Raw genomic sequence first — 17604 nt, 5'->3', positions numbered from 1 at the left:
ATCTTGGTATATTTGAGCTGCTGCAAAAAAATAACCTTAGACTGGGAGATTTATAAATAACAGAAATTATTTCTCATAGGTCTAGAGGCTGGGAAGTCCAAGATCAAAGCGCTGGCAAATACAGCATCTAGTGCGGGCTCTCTCTCTGCTCCATACACGTCCCTTTGTTGCCGTGTCCTCGCGCGGCTGAAGGAGAGAAGGGGAAAAGGAACTAGCAAACTCCCTCAAGCCCTTTATAAAGAGATTAATCCCATTTATGAGGACTGATCCCTCATCATCTAATCACCTCCTAAAGGCCCCATCTCTTAATGCTATGGCATTGGGGATTACCTTTCGATGTGAATTTTGGAGGGATACAAACATTCAAATGATAGGAACTTACTTCTGCAAATCTACAAACACATATGCCCCCTGAACCCATTGCCTGGCCCTTCACATGCAAGTGGGGACCCTGCCTCCCAAGTTTCAATAGCTTCACTATAAAACTATTCTGAGTTGAGAAACCAAGTAACGTGCATTGAGTACTTTATCTCTTACCTTTACTAACTCATTTCATTCTAAATATCATCTTATGAGAAAGGTAACAGTTCCATTTTATAAATGAAAAATGAAGGATTCCAGCAAGTTTCAGGGAGAACACTAGTCCAAAAACTATTAAAATGATTATTACTAGTGAGGGGGAGTTAGTAGACAAGGGTGAGATAAATAGTCCTCAAATTTGGCTCAGAATAAACCTCTTCAAATTAAAAAAAAAGACGTGCTTTGAATTGCACACTTTCATATTGCTTGAAGAGTTTCTTTTCTTTTTTCTATGGCCATTAATTACATTTAAAAAAATTTTTTTTTTCTTTGCAGTTTTTGGCCGGGGCTGGCTTTGAACGCACCACCTCCGGTATATGGGGCTGGTGTCCTACTCATTTGAGCCACAGGCCCTAAACATTTTTTATTTTACTGTAGTGAGAACACTTAGCATGAGATCTACCCTCTTATTAAATTCTCAAAGAGCACAATGCATCATTGCTGACTAAAGGTATAATGTCATACAGTGGGTCCCTACAACTTACTCTTCCTGCTTAACTGAAACGGTACCTATTCATTAGCATCTCCCAACTTTCCATGTCCCCCACCTTCTGGCCACCACCATTCCACTCTTTGAGTCATGAATTTGACTACTTTAGGTATCCCATGTAAGCGAAATTGTGAAGTATTTATAGTTCAGTGACTGGCTTACTTCAAGTACTTAACATAATTTCCTAAAGATTCCTGCACATAGTCACATTTTGCAGGATTTCCTTCATTTTTCAGATTGAAGAGTAGTCTGTTGTACGTATATATAACGTTTTCTTTATCCATTCATCTGCTGATGGACATTTAGGTTGTGAATAGTACTGCAATAAACATAGAAATGCTAATATCCCTTTGGAATCCTGAATTTCAATTCCTTTGGATAAATCCCCAGAAATGGGAGATTGCTGCATCATGTGGTGGCTCTATTTTTAATTTTTGAAGGAGCCTCCATACTGTTTCTGGCAGCAGCTACACCATTTTGCATTTCCACCAACAGTGTGCAAGGATTCTGATTTTCCTACATTCTTGCCAATATTTTATGTCCTTTGTTGTTATTTATTTTTTTAATTATAGCCATCCTAACACGTGTGAGGTGATAATGTGTCATTTTCAATTTTTAAGTTTAAAAGAAACAATTTATAACATATTGTAAAGAAAATAAAAAGAATTCATACAAAAGGGAAAGTATTAATAATAGGTTTATGGGCAGACAATCCAAGAAGGCGGCAGAGTAACAGCCTCCCTGCAACAGGGCACGGTGAGTCTGGGGAGATAAGAATCCAGGCATCTCTGGCTAGTGGGATCTGCCTATAATCATCCCTTTGAGGATACAGGGAGTCAGCAATGGACTTCTGGACCCCAAGAGGAGGACAAAAACAGCGGAAAACTGGCAAGTGGTTGCATATGTCTGATCGACCTAATCCCGCCATCAGCCGTAAGTACGAGCAGCAGTAAGACTGGAAAGGCCTTACCTGTAAACTGTTTCAGTATTTTTGGACTTGGCACTCAGTTGAACTGCCTTTGGGGAGAGCTTGATCAGGAGTGCAGAAAACTTTGAGCATGGTCTAGGGTCCCAGACTGAGCCGCTTGAGTCGAAGGGAGCTAATAGTGTTCAGCTGTGGTCCACAGGCAGCCATTGTGAGAAAACTGCTCTGGCAAGCTCCGCCCTCAGGGTCACAGAGCAAGGATCTGGCAGGAGCTAGTAACCTAGTGACAGACCAGCCTAAAGGTGGAGAATGAGATGCCTTACAGCCTTAACCAACAGGGGCAGAGGGAGACCGATTATGGCACACTGGAGCCTCGGGCTATTGCCCTGGGTAGAATGCCATGGCTTCACAGCTCATAGCAAACTCAAACTCCTAGGCTTGGTGCCACCCGGACCTCCATAACAGCTGCGCTGTGACCCGCACCCCACGCCCACCAGGCCTCCACATGCCCTGATCAGGAACTGCGGGAGCCAGGAAACCCTGCGTCCTAGCTCCTGTACACCCACTGCCTCCACACTGACCCGCTCGTCTGGCCAGGGACTCTAGTAGCCGCGTGCCCTCCGGAGCCCTCCCTGCCTCTGCGCAGAGCGCTTCTCCTGGCCAGAGACTGCTGGAGCCTTGGGCTCTCTGTGCCAAAGTCACTGGGCGCCAGGCACTCCCAGAACCGTGCGCACCACCTCCTGCCCTGTTGCTGGATCCAGGTGTGTCACACTCCGGAGCTGCTTCCACAACCAGAACTCCCTGGCTGGGGCAGCCCCAGAGGAACTACATAGGGCCACTCCATACAAAGATCCAGCAACAGTACAGTGATCCCGCTGGGGTCTAATCTTGGAGAGACACCTCCCCAACTCTGAGGACAGCTAGAGGCAACGGTGAAAAACAATCATGAGGTAAAATCAACAGAAAAACTCTGGCAATATGAATAATCAGAGTAGATCAACTCCCCCAAGGATCAATGGGGCAGACACAGCACAAGATCCCATGCGCAAATAAATAGCAGACATGTCAGAAATCGAATTCAGAATCTGGATAGAAAATAACATCAAATTAGACTTCCAAGCAGTAACCCAAAAGATATCTCAAGAATTCAACGAATTCTAAGACCAAATGACCAAAGATTTTGACACATTGAGACAAGAAGTTGCAGCCCTCAATGATCTGAGAAACACAGTAGAATCCCCCAGTAACAGAATGGAACAAGCAGAAGAAAGGATTTCTGACATTAAAGACAAAGCTTTCAAATGCTCTCAAACTCTCAAAGAGGAAAAGAAATGGAGGGCAAAAAGAGATCACTCTCTCAGAGAGCTCTAGGATAATTCGAAGAAAACCAATATTCATCTTATAGGGATCCCGGAAAGCAACGAAGTGGCTTCACAAGGCACAGAATCTCTTCTCCATGAGATTATGAAGGAGAACTTTCCAGACATGCCAAGAGATTCTGAAATTCAGATAGCAGACAGTTTCAGAACCCCAGCATGACTCAACCCAAATAAGACATCCCCCAGACACATCATAATCAATTTCACTAAAGTTAACATAAAGGAGAAAATCTGAAAGCAGCCAGACGAAAGAAAACCATCACCTACAAGGGCAAGAATATTAGAATAACTGCAGATCTCGCTGCTGAAACTTTTCAAGCCAGAAGACGGTGGTCATCGACTTTTCATTTCCTAAAACAAAATAACTTTCAACCCAAGATTCTGTACCCAGCTAAACTGAGTTTCATGTATGACAAAGAAATTAAATACTTCAATGACATTCACATGTTGAAGAAATTTGCCATATCTAAACCAGCTCTCCAGGATATGCTCAGACCTATCGTCCATAAACACCAGCATAATCCTTCACCACAAAAGTAAACCCACCCAGAAAACTTTGATCAAATTCCAACTTCCATAGTCGCAAAAGGACTAAAAATGTCCACTGGACTCATGAAAGGCTTATCAATATTCTCAATTAATGTGAATGGTTTAAATTGTCCTCTAAACAGGCACAAGTTGGCTGACTGGATACAAAACTCAAGCCAGATATCTCCTGCATACAAGAATCGCATCTTACATTAAAAGACAAATATAGACTCAAGGTGAAGGGATGGTCATCTATACTCTAGGCAAATGGAAAGCAGAAAAAAGCAGGCATTGCAATCCAATTGTCAGACGCAATAGGCTTTAAATCAACCAAAATAAGAAAGGATGAGGATGGACACTTCATATTTGTTAAAGGTAATACTCAATATGATGAGATCTCAATTATTAATATTTATGCACCCAACCAGAACACACCTCAGTTTATAAGAGAAACTCTAACAGACATGAGCAACAAGATTTACTCCAGTTCCATAGTAGTTGGAGATTTTAACACCCCTTATCCAGCAGTGCTGGATAGATCCTCCAAAAAGAAGCTAAGCAAAGAAATTTTAGATTTAAACTTAACCATTCAACATCTGGACTTAACAGATATCTACAGAACATTTCATCCCAACAAAACTGAATACACATTCTTCTCATCAGCCCACAGAACATACTCCAAAATCGACCACATCCTAGGCCACAAATCTAACCTCAGCAAATTTTAAAAAATAGGAATTATTCCTTGCATCTTCTCAGACCATCATGGAATAAAAGTCGAACTAAATAACAACAGGAACCTGCATACCCATACAAAAACATGGAAGCTAAACAACCTTATGCTGAAGGATAGATGGGTTACAGATGAGATTAAGAAGGAAATCACCAAATTTTTGGAACAAAACAACAATGAAGACATGAATTACCAGAACCTCTGGGATACTGCAAAGGCAGTCCTAAGAGGGAAATTTATAGCACTGCAAGCCTTCCTGAAGAAAACGGAAAGAGAGGAAGTTAATAACTTAATGGGACATCTCAAGCAACTAGAGAAAGAAGAACACTCCAACCCCAAACCCAGCAGAAGAAAAGAAATAACCAAAATTAGAGCAGAATTAAATGAAATTGAAAACAAAAGAATTACAAAACAGATCAATAAATCCAAAAGTTGGTTTTTTGAAAAGATCAATAAAATAGATAAACCTTTGGCCAACCTAACCAGGAAAAAAAGAGTAAAATCTCTAATTTCATCAATCAGAAATGGTAACGATGAAATAACAACAGACCCCTCAGCAATTCAAAAAATCCTAATGAATACGACAAGAAACTCTACTGTCAGAAATAGGAAAATCTGAAAGAAATCGATCAATACCTGGAAGTACACCACCTACCAAGACTTAGCCAGAATGACGTGGAAATGTTGAACAGGCCTATATAAAGTTCTGAAATAGCATCGACTATACAAAGTCTCCCTAAAAAGAAAAGCCCAGGACCAGATGGCCTTATGTCAGAATTCTACCAAACCCTTAAAGAAGAACTAGTACCTATATTACTTCCAAAACAGAAAAAGAAGGAGTATTACCCAATACATTCTACGAAGCAAACATCACCTTGATCCCCAAACCAGGGAAAGACCCAACAAGAAAAGAAAATTATAGACCAATATCACTAACGAATATTGATGTTAAAATACTCCATAAGATCCTAACAAACAGAATCCAACAACACATCAAAAAAATTATACACCACGACCAAGTGGGATTTATCCCAGGGTCTCAAGGCTGGTTCAATATACGTAAATCTATAAATGTAATTCAGCACATAAACAAACTAAAAAATAAGGACCATATGATTCTTTCAATTGATGCAGAAAAAGCTTTTGATAATATCCAGCATCGTTCATGATCAGAACACTTAAAAAATTGGTATAGGGGTGGCCCCTGTGGCTCAAAGGGGTAGGGTGCCGGCCCCATATGCTGGAGGTGGTGGGTTCAAACCCAGCCCTGGCCGAAAAAAAAAAAGAAAAGAAAAAGAAAATTGGTACAGAAGGGACATTTCTTAAACTAACAGAGGCCATCTGCAGCAAATCCACAGCCAATATCGTATTGAATGGAGTTAAATTTAAATCATTTCTACTTAGATCAGGAACCAGGCAAGGTTGCCCATTGTCTCCATTGCTCTTTAACATTGTCATGGAAGTTTTAGCCATTGCAATTGGGAAGAAAAGGTGATCAAGGGTATCCAATAGGGTCAGAAGAGATCAAACTTTCACTCTTCACAGATGATATGATTGTATATTTGGAAAACACTAGGGATTCTACTACAAAACTTTTAGAAGTGATCAAGGAATACAGCAATGTCTCAGGCTACAAAATCAACACCCATAAATCTGTAGCCTTTATATATACCAACAATAACCAAGCCGAAAAAACTGTCAAGGACTCTATTCCTTTCACAGTAGTGCCAAAGAAGATGAAATATTTGGGAGTATACCTAACAAAGGACGTGAAAGATCTCTACAAAGAGAACTATGAAACTTTAAGAAAAGAAATAGCTGAAGATGGAAAAACAAATGGAAAAACATACCATGCTCATGGCTGGGAAGAATCAACATTGTTAAAATGTCTATACTACCCAAAGCAATATATAATTTTAATGCAATTCCTATCAAAGCTCCATTGTCATATTTTAAAGATCTTGAAAAAATAATACTTCATTTTATATGGAATCAGAAAAAAATCTGAATAGCTAAAACATTACTCAGCAATAAAAACACAGCAGAAGAAATCACGTTACCAGACCTGAGACGGTACTATAAATCGATAGTGATCAACACAGCATTATTGGCACAAAAATAGAGAAACAGATGTCTGGAACAGAATAGAGAACAAAGAGATAAATCCAGCTACTTACGGTTATTTGATCTTTGACAAGCCAATTAAAAATATTCAGTGGGGAAAAGATTCCCTATTTAACAAATGGTGCTGGGTGAACTGGCTGGCAACCTGTAGAAGATTGAAACTGGACCCACACCTTTCATCATTAACTAAGATAGACTCTCACTGGATAAAAGATTTAAACTTAAGACATGAAACTATTAAAATACTTAAAGAAAGTGCAGGAAAATCTTTTGAAGGAATTGGCCTGGGTGAATATTTTATGAGGAGGACTCCCCAGGTAATTGAAGCAGTATCAAAAATACACTACTGGGACCTGATCAAACTAAAAAGCTTCTGCACAGCCAAGAACATAGTAAGTAAAGCAAGCAGACAGCCCTCAGAATGGGAGAAAATATTTGCATGTTATACCTCCAATAAAGGTCTAATAACCAGAATCAACAGAGAACTCAAACGTATTAGCAAGAAAAGAACACATGATCCCATCTCAGGATGGGCAAGGGACTTGAAGAGAAACTTCTCTAAAGAAGACAGATGCACGATCTACAAACACATGAAAAAAAGCTCATCATCCTTAATCATCAGACAAATGCAAATCAAAACTACTCTGAGATATCACCTAACCCCAGTAAGAGTAGTTCACATAACAAAATCCCAAAACCAGAGATGTTGGCATGGATGTGGAGAAAAGGGCACACTTCTACACTGCTGGTGGGAATGCCCACTAATACGTTCCTTCTGGAAGGATGTTTGGAGAATACTTAGAGACCTAAAAATAGACCTGCCATTCGATCCTATAATTCCTTTACTAGTTTTATACCCAGAAGACCAAAAATCACAATATAACAAAGACATCCGTACCAGAATGTTTATTGCTGCCCAATTCATAATTGCGAAGTCATGGAAGAAGCCCAAGTGCCCATCGACTCACAAATGGACTAGCAAATTGTAGTACATGTATACCATGGAATACTATGCAGCCTTAAAGAAAGATGGAGACTTTACCTCTTTCATGTTTACATGGATGGAGCTGGAACATATTCTTCTTAGCAAAGTATCTCAGGAATGGAAGGAAAAATATCCAATGTACTCAGCCCTACTAGGAAGCTAAATTATAGCTTTCACGTGAAGGCTATAACTCAACTATAGCACAAGACTATGAGGAAAGGGCCAAGGAAGGGGAAGAGAGGGGGGAGGTTAGGGTGAAGGGAGACTAACGGGTGGGGCCACACCTACGGTGCATCTTAGAATGGGTATAGGGGAAACTTACTATAGGCAGAATACAAATGTCTACATACAATAACTAAGAAAATGCCGTGAAGGCTACGTTGAACAGTTTGATGAGAATATTTCAGATTGTATATGAAACCAGCACATTGTACCCCTTGATTCCACTAATGTACACAGCTATGAGTGAACAATAAAAAAAAAATAATAGGTTTATGCATTATATTGCTATTATGGATAGAATTACATTCAAAAAAATATGCTGAAGTCTTAACCCCTTCCCCAGCACTTTGGGATGTGACCTTATTTGGAAATGGGGCCTTTGCAGATTTAGCCAAGTTAAGATGGAGTTTTTAGGGTGGGTTCTAATCCAACTGACGTCCCTCTAGAAAGAGGAAATTTGGACACAGGCACAGAAGGAGACCATGTAAAGACACACAGGGAGAAAACTGCTACTGACTTGGGTGACACAGCCGTAAGCTAAGGAACACCTGGGGCTGGCAGAAGCCTTCAGAGTGGCACAGCCCCTGCTGACACCTAGATTTCAGATGTCCAGCCCCCCGAACTGAGAGACAATAAGATTTGATGGCTCTAACCCATCCAGTCTGTCCCACATTATTATCGCAGCCTGATTAAACAAACACAGTTACCTTCCCTGGAGATAATTTAATTTTTAAGAGAATTTTATAACTCAAAGGGATGACTTAGTAAAATTTGACATAAGAGAGAAGTTGGGGTACCAATCACATGGGGGGCTGTGTAACTCTGATGCTTCCTACCCCGGCCCATTAAAGAATTCATGTGCCCTCAAAGCCAAAACCAAGAGACGAGCCCAACTGACATACAACCCTTTCCTAGTGTCAGCTTTAATTTCTTTGTCCATTATGTAGTAAACTAAAAAAAATCAATCAGAAAAATAATTACTTTAGAAAGAAAATTTCAGATGCATATTTCTAGTGGAGTGCATACATGTATTCTTTTATAGGTACACATTTTATTTTATTTTATTTTATTTATTGTTTAGAATTCATTGAGGGTACAAAGAATTAGGTTACACTGATTGCAGTTGTTAGGTAAAGTCCCTCTTGTAATTGTGTCTCGCCCCCAACACATTTTAAAAGATCACTATGGTTTGGGGATCTTTTTTGGCTAGGTGATTTTTTTATGTTTTTCCTAAAAAATAAACATATAAATGTGCTTTTAAAGTTGACAATATAAAAACAGTAGAAAAACTGTGAGGCTACTTTTACATAATTTCTAGACATAACTCTAGATCGACTTGACGAAATTTAGAAAATGAAAAAATGTATTTGTTTGCAAATGGCCACTTTCTTATCTAAGAAAGAACAACTTTAAGTTATGCTTATAAGAATAAAGTTAAAGAACAAAACATAGGTATTCTACTAATCAAAAACTGAGCAATACATGTCTCTTTTTATGAACAACAGAATTTAAAAATTAAAGTTCCGGTTAGCATAACACCTGAGTGCTTCTTTTCAAACGAAAATGTTTGTTGTTTTTAATGAATAGCATTTCTACATTTCTAATAGTAATCTAATAATAGGAATATATTATTCCCTTTGTTCTTTTTTGTCTTAATAGCAATAAATTGATCTAACTAATCTTTATATTTCTATAAATTACATTTTTGCTATTAATTGTAAATCTGGAGACGAAAGTATCAGAGTTTCACAGAAAATTCTAAAAAGTGTTTTCACTTGTTCATAAATAGTCCCTCGACAAAATAAGGTTAGGTCTGGGAGAAATTTCATGTCTCGTTTGATTTTGAAGCAAGATGCATTTATGTTTTTTATCTCTATTTGAATAACATTCACTTATACTGGGAGAAATGCTTCGCTTTCTCTGGTCGGTAAGACTCACTAGCAAGTAAAAAGCTTGATCTCTTAAGAGATCACCGATAGCCTTGGTCACAAAGAAAATTTATCAGTCCATCCTTCTTGTCTCTCTCTAATATCCCATTTGTGACTTTGGGGGCAAGTAGTAGTTTCTAAAGATAGCCACGGAAACAGCCCACCCCACCTGTTCCTCATTCATTGGGAGCCTGACATTCTTCCCATGGAGAAGGGGAGCCTCCTCCCCTAAAATGGGGTAGAGGGAGCACATCCCTACACTGACCAATAGATTATAGCAGAAGTGACTTCCAAGGTTAGGTCACAAATGGAAGGCAGCTGCCACCTTGCTCTCTGAAAGGCTCTCAGCCACGGTGAAAGTAGCCCATGGCCTTGAGGCTGCCTTGCTAGCAGGAAGCCCAAAGTAATCTGTGTGAAGACATCACATGAAACTAAGACAGAGGAGGAGGAGGAAGAGAGATGCTGGGGGATAGGACCACGCAACTCGGCCCTTCCCTGGTTTTCTGATCCACAGAAATTGCAGGAGATAATACAATGATTTTTGCTGTTTTGAGCAACTAAATTTGGGGGCAATCTACATGCACTAATGACAACCAGAACAATCTCCGACTTTCCGAAGCTTCCTCTTCTGTTTAAAAAGAAATTTTCCAATATTGCTGCTTTGCGTCTGTTTAAATATCGTCTATTGTGAAATAGGAACACAAAATCTAGGTCAAGAGTCCCCCTGGCCCAGCAGTTCCTTATCTGAAAGAGAAAGAGAGGAGAACCCTGTGAAATGTGAGGTGGCATGGAGAGCAAGGGAGAACTCAGTCACAGCCACCTTTCTCCAGGGACCTGAGGGCTGACAACTTAGGAGGCTGCTGTCGCCTAAACTAGAAAGACAAAGTTGTTTTGAAAGACATGCAGTGTGGAATCAGCATAGCCCAGGGGTTCTTTAACCCTGCTCCACCTGAGTCCATTAACAAGGAGCTGTTTTCTATTCCCTTTATCCTACTAAAAATACACCTCTTTTTGCAGAAGTTATCGACACCCAGTGGTAGCGGCAGGTTGAAGTGGAGAGGTCTGGGTTCCCTCACTTTGACCCTGGGTAAGTCGCTTAACTTCGTTGCGTTGCATTTTTGTCAGTGAAATGGAACAACCACGTTTGTTCCCTTCTGCAGAGCTGTGTGGATGAAAGGGGACTGCATATGTGGGTAGCATGCAAAGCACAGAGCAGGCCCTCGGAAATGGTGACCATCTCCCCGACTTTCTTTTCTGGTATTGGTTCCACTGCTCGTTAGCTGTGTGACTTTAGGAAACTGTCTTGACCTTGCTGAGCTTTGGTTTAATTTGTGAAATAGTGGGCTGCTCTACCTGACCACTCACTCCCCTTCATCATTCTCTTCCTACATTGCTGCAATTGCCTCCTGACTTGGCTCTCCCCCTCTGGCCCATCCTGCCCCAAACCACCCTGCTCATGCTTCTGGAGCTGCCTTTGCACAAGGCCACACAGCTATGATTCCTGCCCACTCCCACCTCTGCTTTTAAGGACAAATCCAAAGCTCAGCACCAGAGCCTTTTCATCATGGGACTCGGGACTCCTTCTGCAGCCTCAGCATCCCTCTATGACCCGTGACCCCCACTGCACCAAACCCTCGCAGTCCCCAGTGGCAATCCCTCCATTCCTTGGCCAGCCTTCTCCTCCGACAGGATTGCTGCCTTGCATTTCATTTCCTAGCCCCAATTCAAGCCTCCTCTTTCTGGAAAGCCACCTTGGACTCTCCCAGGCAGGAATTTGTTCTCCTGCCCTCCACACCAAAAACAGTCCAGTGAATATTCTTGCCCTAGAACTTACTATACTCATTGAAATGGGCTCTCTGTCCCCTCCAGGTCAATTTTAAACCCCCCAGGGCAGAAACTCATCCATTTTTCATCTCATTACCCCCAACATCACAGGAACTCAGATGTTTAGGTATTTGTTGGACATAGAATAAAAAACAAATAACAAACTTGACTATTGGACCTCTGGTCATAAATTCAGACCACGTCAGCTCTTTTAGGGTTTATCAGGCTTTGGATATTCTAAGCTCACACCAGCTAATGAAAAAAATCTTCAAAATGTTGTATGTGACCATGTTCCTTTAAAGTCATCACTGCACAACAGGTTTTGGTAAAAGACTTTTTATTAACAAAAGGCTGAAAATGTGGCTCGGTGCCTATAGTTCAGCAGCTAGGGTGTCAGCCACACACATCAGAGCTGATGGGTTTGAATCCAGCCTGGGCCTGCCAACCAACAATGACAAGTATAACCAAAAAATAACCGGGCGTTGCAGCGGGCACCAGTAGTCCCAGCCACTTGGGAGGCTGAGGCAAGAGAATCGCTTAAGCCCAGGAGCTGGAGGTTGCTGTGAGCTGTGACCCCATAGCTACCAAGGGCAATATAGTGAGACCCTGTCTCAAAAAAAAGGACTGAAATGTGATATTTTCTTCTTCTTCTTCCCTTTATTCTGAAGTTTGCATTTTAAATTCACAACCAGAATCCAGTTTGTGTCTTAAAGGGCAAGACTCCATGACCTGAAGTTCACAGAGAATTTTCTAGCATGGCAGAGAATGAGTCTGGAGGGGAAAGTGGAAAGACAAACTGGAAAGGATCACATGGTATCCGAGGGCTGGACTGGGCTGGCAGGACGCAGGAAGCATCCGGAAGGCCATAACAGCAGGGACGAGGCCGGGATTGGGCATCTGCAGGAGCACTGAATGGAGCTTACTCCAGTAGTTGAGTCCTGATCCTTCAAGCTCCCTGTTCCAAACCTACTCCCCCTCAGCCACTTACAGTTTTTTTTGTTTTTTTAAGATAGTCTTATTTTGTTGCCCTGAGGAGAGTGCTGTAGCCTCACAGCTCACAGCAACCTCAAAATCTTGGGCTCAAGCAATCCTCTTGCCTCAGCCTCTTGAGTAGCTGGAACTACGGGTGCCCACCACAACACCCAGCTATTTTACTTAGAGATGGGGTCTCACTCTGGCTGAGGCTGGTCTTGAACTCCCAAGCTCAGGCAATCACCTGTCTGGGCCTCCCAAAGTGGTAGCATTACAAGCATGAGCCTGGCCCACCGTTGTGTTTTCTCATCACCCAATAGACAAAGAAGTCAAGACCCTGGGCCTTAGCTCTGAATGACTCGATTTGTGTTTGTCCTGATAGATACTTGCTTGGGCCCTTGAGCCTAACCTCATTAAGCCTCAATTGTCTCATCTCTAAAATGAAAATCACAACAGCATTGGGCTATAGCGGGGAATAACTGAGATAACCCATGCAAACGACCTAGTAGGGTGTGGTGGTTTGCCCAGGATGCCATAACAAAATCCCACAGATTGCGTGCCTTAAAAACCAGAAACGTATTTTCTCACAGTTTGGAGGCCATCAGTCCAAGATCAGGGTTTTGCTTCTTCTGAGGTTTCTATCCTTGCTGTGTCCTCACTTGGTGCCCCCTTCCCTGCTGTGTGTCTCCTTACAAGGATACTAATTATATTGAATTAGAGCCCACACATATGACCTTGTTTGACTTTCATTATCTCTTTAATTAAAGGTCCCAAATTCAATCCACGTTCTGAGGTACTCAGGGGTTAGAACTGCAACATATGAATTTGGGAAGGATGTACCTCGGCTCACAGCACATAGTGAGCACTTCTGCTCTAGAGCCTAACAAAGGCTGCCTTGTCGGTTATGATATCAATGCCTTTTTACTAAACTGTAAGTGCCATAAGATGACAGGAGGGCTTGGTCTTTCCTTCCCTCCCATCGAACGTCATCAAAGCCCTGCCTGGTCCTCTGCCATGGCCGCAGCCTAGTGTCCCTCCTCCTGCCTCCACACCAGCACCACTCCCTGAGTCTGCAGTGGCCCTCACACCTTCACGGAGCCCGTTTCTTCTGGCTGGAGAGTCGTGCCCCTCCTCTGACCTCTGCCAGCCTCGTGCTGACCATAGAGCAATGATTTCCCCACAGCTGTCTTCACCAGTCTGTTAGCTCCACACACCACGAGGGCTCCAAACTGTCTGTCCCCTGATATACCCCAGCCCCCACCGGTTCCCAGTACATGGATCACCTTTCACTTCCCTGGAGACACTGCCAGTCAGCAAGGACATCCTTCTCTGAGCTAGGTCTTGCTTGGTTTCTTTGTAACAAACAATAAATGGATAGCTCAGGATACTACTGCATCATAAGCGCTTTCATTCTTTACCCCAAAGAGAGTAAACAGTGCTCAGAAATGACGCACACAGTCTTCAGCCTCCTAAGAGTAAGACATTTTATTTTTTCCAATGTCCAAGCAGTCCAAGGAAGTCACAACCACTCCTGAGACAAATGCAGAGGGCTGAGCCTACATGCCATGGCCAAGCCCCGATGGCCCAACCCAGAGTCTGCTTCAAAAGAGAAAGATGCTTTTTCACACAGCAAAGGAAATATCAACAGAGTAAACAGACAACCTACAGAATGAAAGAAAATATTCTACAACTCTACATCCAATAAAGGGCCGATACCCAGAATCTACAAACAACTCAAACCAACAGGAAAAAAGCAAACAACCCCCTTAAAGAGTGAGCAAAAGACACGTACAGAAGTTTTTAGAAACAAGATAGACAGACAGCCAACAACACTGAAAAAATGCTCTAACATCTCTAACCACCAGGGGATGCAAATTAAAACCACTTACCCATGTCAGGCCATTATTAAAAAGTCAAAAAAACAATAGATGCTGCCATGGATGCAGAGAGAAAGGAAAGCTTGTATACTGTTGGTGGGACTGCAAATCAGTACAACAGTATAGAGATTCCACAAAGAAATAAATGTAGACTCATCATTCAATCCAGCAATCCTACCGGGGATCTACCCAGTGGGAAAAAGTCACTTTATAAGAAAGACACCTGCATGCGAATGTTATCAAAGCACAATTTATAATTACAAAGATTTGGAATCAACCTAACTGCCTATCAATTCACGAGTAGATAAAGAAAACCTGTTGTATCTATGCCACAGAGGGCTGCTCAGACATAAAACGGAATGGAATAACGCCTTCTGCAGCAACTTGGATGGAACTGAAGGTCAGTATGCTAACCATGTATCTCAGGAACGAAAAGGCAAATACCACATGTGCTCTCTAATAACAGGCAGTTAAACAAGGAGCACCAAGAGATGTAAAGAATGGAAACCAAGAATGGGGGAGCATGGAAGGAGGAAGGGTAAAAACTGGCCTAGCCGGTGCCATGCCCACGATTCTGGTGATGACACACTAAAAGTCCTCACTTAAGCATTAAAGTACCCATTTGTATGCCCTTAATATTTTGAAATAAAAATTAAAATAAAAGAGAAAGCAATTCTGACATTCTGATTCTTCCTATTACCTCCCCAGGGCAGAAATGGCATCTATTGGAATCCCATGATAATCCTGTTACTCCAACTGTAGGTTTTCTCTATTAAAGAGGCTTATTAAAATAGCATAAGCTTTGGACAGCTTCCTCACCGGAATTTGAAAATTATCTTATGCGCACTTATGCGGAAGAGGGAGAGAGGGTCAAGGGAGGGAAGGAAGGAAAAATACAGGAGGAAAAGAAGAAGGGACAAGCTCCCCAGAGTTATTCCATGGTACTTTAAACATGGAAGGAAGTGAAGAAGTATTTATTGAATTGAACCTAACTGCTCAATATCTTTAATACCGCTTTTCCGGCTCCAGCCTCACGTTCTAAGCATTTTCTCTAGAGAGAGGCAAATACAAAAAGAAAGCATTCGTTCCACCAATTCCACGCCTTTCACGGCACACCTGGGATCTGATAATGGGCCGGGCCTGCCCCAAGAAGGCAGGACTGCTCCCCCACACACTGTCTTGAAGCTGGTTTCCGGGCAGGATTGTGACTCAAGAGCTTGGCAAGTACAAATATCCCTGGTAGGTAATTCACTCTGGGGTTGAAGCTACTGGGTTTCATTCATAAACAAAGTAATGAGTGAGCAGTGGTTAAACTTTTTTTTTTTTTTTTTTTTTGTCTGTTTGTTAAAAGTAAGGCAGTAAGAAGCTAAGCCAAATGCAAATAGTACTGAAGTATAAACCAACAGCCACTGCACTGAGTGCCAGGAAAGAGCTTAGCCTGCCTAAAGGATAAAATGTAACAGGTAAACTTCCTCCTAGCTTTTCTTATGAGGTGGGAATCGGTTCCTCGAAATGTGCATACTCGCAGCATCCTTCTCCAAGTACTGACAATAGCCTCAACTACATCATTACCTGCACCGGGGAAATGGGAGACTCCGGCTTTCTAGAGGCATTCAAAGTTCTGTGGAGGGCACATTTCAGGGATGTAACAATTTGTACACCTTATACTTTGCTTGAGCATCTATTTCTTTCTATTTTTTTCTAAATAATATAACTACAGCCATACATTTTTGCAGCACGGATAATAAATTATTAGGGCTGCCAAAATCCTTTGGGAATCAATCTCAGATAAGGGGCAATAAGCTGCTACTGATGAGGGGTGAGAAAATGATGCTTGCACAGGAGACGGAGAAGGACTCAGCCATCTGTTTGTTTTACTGCTGCTGCTGTTCACGTTGACCTAGGGATGCTCACTGACCACCTTCTACAGTATTTCCAATGTATGTAAAATAGGGGCTGTTTACTTAGCTGGTGGAGAGCACAGGTTACAAACAGTGTTCACAAAGATGTGACCCATGTGCATGGAAAACAGAAAATATTTATCAAAGTATGCTAAAGTTGTCTTAGGAGAAAAAAATCATATTAATATTTTAGGGGTCATTATTCTTTATCATGTTTACTAACAACAAATATACATGTATATATAATATGTATATTCATTATACAGATAATGTATGAAAAATTTCAAATGAAGATTAAAAACAAAGAAAAATTAACATGTTTTTAATATCCCTGGCCAGAGATAATCATTATCAATATTTTGGTGTACGTCTTTCATTCTGTTTTCTATACATATTTCATACCTTTTTTACTTTTCTAAAATTGGAAACGGGTGCTTTAGTAACCTACGTTTTTCACTCATTAATTGTAAACATTTTCCCATATTATTAAATATTCTTCCATCACATTCTGGGGGATCTTTGCTAATTTAATAGACAAAAAGAGCTATCTCAATTTAATTTCCTAGATTTCTACTTATGTTAAACAAGAGATAGTTGGTAATTTTCAAATCTTTCAACAACTTGAACAGACCAAGAAAAAATTGGAAGCAAAGGCCACAGCTCTGAAATCTTAAAACAAACATAATAATAAAACCCAGGAAGATGGCATGAAGCAATAGCCATGCTTTATCCTCACAGGGTAAACTTGATGAACTCCCTGTAGGATTAAATAATAGTATATAGGTTTTTAATTAAGATATACCAAAAAATCATTGGTTTACTGGTATTAGAATAAAAATTGCCATCTGTCATTTCAGGCTATTTTCTTTGAAAGAACATGAAGGAAAAAGTGACTTAAAAGAGTAAAAAAGAAATAATAAGCTTTTGTCTCCAATGAAACAGAAGAGCTATATTGGAAATTCCACGTATTTATGACATAAATTATATGAAAATAATAATATTAATGTGTTTCCATGAAAGGATGCTCACAAGAATGCCAATTTTGAAGGAAGAGACTTACATACAGAAGGAAAACCGCAGTATTAGTGCATTATCCATAAGCACATACTTTGCTCTTAATTCAGTAAGTGTACATGT

This window comes from Nycticebus coucang, chromosome 1 (assembly GCF_027406575.1).
Source record: "Nycticebus coucang isolate mNycCou1 chromosome 1, mNycCou1.pri, whole genome shotgun sequence".
NCBI classification, from domain to species: domain Eukaryota; kingdom Metazoa; phylum Chordata; class Mammalia; order Primates; family Lorisidae; genus Nycticebus; species Nycticebus coucang.
This window is presented reverse-complemented; position numbering follows the sequence as displayed.